The sequence below is a fragment of the Mesocricetus auratus genome, unplaced genomic scaffold, assembly GCF_017639785.1.
Source record: "Mesocricetus auratus isolate SY011 unplaced genomic scaffold, BCM_Maur_2.0 Super-Scaffold_100019, whole genome shotgun sequence".
NCBI classification, from domain to species: domain Eukaryota; kingdom Metazoa; phylum Chordata; class Mammalia; order Rodentia; family Cricetidae; genus Mesocricetus; species Mesocricetus auratus.
In genome coordinates, this window is record NW_024429200.1 from 35,845,642 (window position 1) to 35,849,538 (window position 3,897).

Here is a 3,897-nt window from a genome sequence, read left to right on the forward strand (position 1 = left end):
AACTGTCTTTCACGTGCCAAAAGACAGAGAAGGATCAACTACAGTACACTCTTTATCTTCTAAGAATTTATAATCAACCATAGAAATGGGCAGGATGTTTGGTAGTAATACTAGGAGTGCATAACATGCAACATGACATATAATTATGAAAGAATAGCACAGAGAACACCACAGAAACTTCTCTGAGTGCATCAGATGGAGTACAGAGGATTCAAACATAGATTCCTGAAGAAAGCTCAGCTGAACCTCCATCCAAGAACCTACCACGTGAGGACATGTGAGAAGGCATGTGTGAGAGAGAACTGCTTGGGTAGAGTCTTGATGGCAAGCAGCATTTGAGTAACTATCAATGATACCATAGCAACGTGGAGAAAGGTGAGGAATAGTCAAAGCAAGGACCAACAAGGAGAAGCTAGCATCCTGTAACTGCTTTCAACACTCATTGTAATGCCTAGCCTTTCTTTATGCTATTTTCTTCGGTCTGAGGAAACTTTTCCCAGCAGACTCTGCTGGAATTCCAGTGTTTCCTTGACCAAACTCATTACATGTTCTCTCCCAAAGCAACCCATGGCAAAGGAATGGAACTACTTTGCTTAAAGTACTAGTCAGAATTTAGTTCTTGAAGCCAGCCCGAGAAGCACATGGGCAGGTTTGGGGAGAATAGATAAAATGGAGGCCTTCATGGAAATGAGGGAAAGGGAATAAACACATCAGAGGATGAGGTGGGTACCAAGTCACAAGGAAACACTAAGTATCCTTGAAAAACCAAACTACAGGAATCTAAGTGAATGAGGAAAGGTTGAGAATTCATAGCTAAGTAAGCAAGAGAGAAAAAAACCTGAAGTGAGGTCAGAGGCATACAAATTTTGGTATTGTGTAGTCACAAATAATTAAAGAAAAAAGGTTCCAGTGTTTGTGCTGGCCTCCCAGAGCTATTTTCTCAGGCAATTTTTTAGTGGTTTTTTTACTAGTCTAATAAATACATTTATTTTATAGAATTACTTTTGTTATGACTATTATTTTTCCACATTGGTAAACAGTAAAAATTAGAAATCCTGATTCTTGGCCTGGTGGTGGTGGTGCACGCCATTAATCCCAGGACTCTGGAGGCAGAGGCAGGTGGATCTCTGTGAGTTTGAGACCAGCCTGGTCTACAAGAGTCCAGGACGGCTTCCAAAGCCACAGAAAAACCCTATCTAGAAAAACAAAACAAAACAAAGAAAAGAATCCTGATTCTAGATTAAAAAACAACAACATGGAAGTAGAGGCTGACCTGCCAGGTAATCATAACTGGATGCTAACAGAGAATTTGCTTGTTTCTTTGTCCATCAAATAACCTCTCACCTTCACTTAGCTTCCCACACTGTGGAGGAAATTGCCTATCGTCCTCCTACTGCTCCAACAGAGATGCCTAAAGCAGGTGCACTTCAAACTTTCGCTATCAGAAGTGTTCCAATTTGAACCATAAATTGCATCATGACCATACATGAAAAACTCTCTTTTGTCTCCTTTTCCATTTGGAAAAACCTTGTTTATTCTCTGAGACTATCCGTGCCATTGTCTCTTTTGCTGTGCAGCCTCTCCGGAAATGTCCAAGACAGCATGTCATTATGGGAAAGCTCTAAGGCTTCTTAGGAGTCCTAGTTACATATCAGTTTTCCCCCTATAGTACAAAACACAAAGTTATTTAAAAATAATGAATCAGTTACAAGATTACAGGTCTATAAATTATATTAGCCTCATAACAGCATAAATGTCCATGTAAACCCAAATACTTTTTGGTGCCTATCTACTTTGAGTGGGAAGACCACATAGGCTCTAGGATTCTCTGAATTCCCATAGCTTGTGACTACATTTCTTTTCTAAAACTATCAGTGCCTTTTCAGCAAGCAGATACTTCTCAATTCAAATCTTCTCCCCAAACTCCAGTCTCTGCTTTAAGAGCTGAACCTGAAACTGGATGTAAAGGGTTTGCCTTTCCCCAGGAGAGCTAACACAGAGAACATCACTGGGACCCTCCCCATACCTAGACAGTACCAGTTACTGTAAACACCATCAGATCATTACACATAAATAATCACTGCCAGATACCTTCACTAAACTCAATATTCAAACTTCTCCCGTTAATTTTCTCATTTTAAATATATGTGTTTAAAGGAAGGAAATAAAAGACCAAAGTAAACTGATATCAACTGGGTTCCATTTAAATAAAGACAAGAAGCTCCAGATATTAGGAGGTAAAAGGCAAATTTGATCATAACAATGTGGGGAAAAAACAATGCCACGGGTCAGTTTTATTCAAAGAGTCCATTGTGATTTTAAACTTTTGTTTCTATATACACAGAATTCCATAACTAACCCTAGGAATAATAAAGGAGCAATGGGGAGGAGGCTTAACTACTTTTCAGTTTGATTTTACAGAACTAAACACTCCAGGATGGAGAGGGGCGAGACTCACAATTCCCCACCCCTAACTTACATGCTATTGGCAGCTGATGGGAGAGTCAATCTTCTCACATGATGTGGTCCATAATAGGTTGTCAGTACTCCAGTGAATGGGGCCGTACACCCATGCACATACGGACAGCTGTAATTGCACACAGTGAGTGATAAGGGGGGAGGAAACAGGAGGGAGACAAGGGCAGGGGTGGGAGACATGAAATTTGGTGTGGGACGTAGAAGCAGAGTCTGGGAGGAGTTCTTGGTGGAGGAAAAGTGGAAATCATCTAAATACATTGTATTCCTATAGGAAATCACCAAAGAACACATAGAATTTTAAAGCACGCTGTTATGAATATGCAATAAAATATAAAATGAATACTTGGCATTATAAAGCACCCATCGTGTGTGTGTGTGTGTCTGTGTGTGTGTGTGTCTTCTTATCTTCCCCTTCATCTACATTCTTCATGTTGTCTCTACAGTTTTTATGTTTTTTCTCCTAATTTTCCCTTTTTCCTGGTTTCATTTATCCTTGTGTTACATGGTGTTTTCATTTCCTTTCTCTGAGCCCTAAGCTGAATCTCTGAAAGGTTAGAGTCTGAGAGTGTAAATAGGTGGCATTTGTATTGACTGGTGACTCAGAGTCAGGCAGGGATGAGGATCAGGGAACCTCAAATAAAGGATTCTGGGCTGTGTAGCCAGGAAGATTCAGTAGCTGATTATAGACATTTAAAACAAAGCTCTCACCCTTGAATTCACAATGTCTGATCTTCACCAAAGTGTATACAGTTAGCTTTAGTGACGTCGCTGCCTGTGGGCCACGAAAGAAAAGGTGAAACTTTGAATAAGTAAGCTTCCATGTGAAAAACCAGGCTGGGGAGACTGTAGCAACTTTTGGTTTTCAAAGGTTCTGGTGAACAATATGAAGCATTGGGGAGTCCTGTGTCTTGAAATTGCACTGAACTGGCTTGAACTACATTGAGTGGGAACACAAAATACAAAGACATTTCATGAATTTATTTAATTGACTTGTTGCATGGTGTGCAGTATCGAACAAACTGCTGAGTACTGAAAAAGTCTTCTCTTTTAACCCTTACAATGGTTTGCAGAAGTATCCCTACTTACAAGTGAAGAACCAAGGCTCTTAGAGGCCTTGGAACTCTAAGGTGCCATCAACCAGGGAACCATGTGTGCTCCACCCTCAGCTCCTGCCAGCCATTTCCGGAATGTGCTGTTTTATATAGTTATAGTTGCATCCTCTGAAGTTTACTGACAAAGGTCCCCAGAGCCTTTCAACTACTATGTACATTTATACCAAGTACTCATCTGTCTGAGGCTCAGAAGACTTCTATTATGGAAGGGAACAAAAGCGACAGACTTTTTCAGAATTATGCTTTTGTGAAAGAGTATGTATGTCTCTGCTGGCGCGTGGGTAATTTTATGCAAGTGCATGCGTGT

General features: G+C 40.4%; 1 long non-coding RNA gene across 1 annotated transcript; it reads right to left on the bottom strand.

Moving 5' to 3' along the window:
• Nucleotides 1-1,527: 1,527 nt before the first annotated feature.
• On the bottom strand, nt 1,528-3,253 carry LOC121133001. Its single transcript, XR_005869718.1, has 3 exons — nt 3,187-3,253; nt 2,480-2,587; nt 1,528-1,663 (listed from the first exon to the last, which is right to left on the bottom strand). It is a non-coding gene; the product is annotated as an uncharacterized LOC121133001 (long non-coding RNA).
• Between the last annotated feature and the right edge of the window lie 644 nt (nt 3,254-3,897).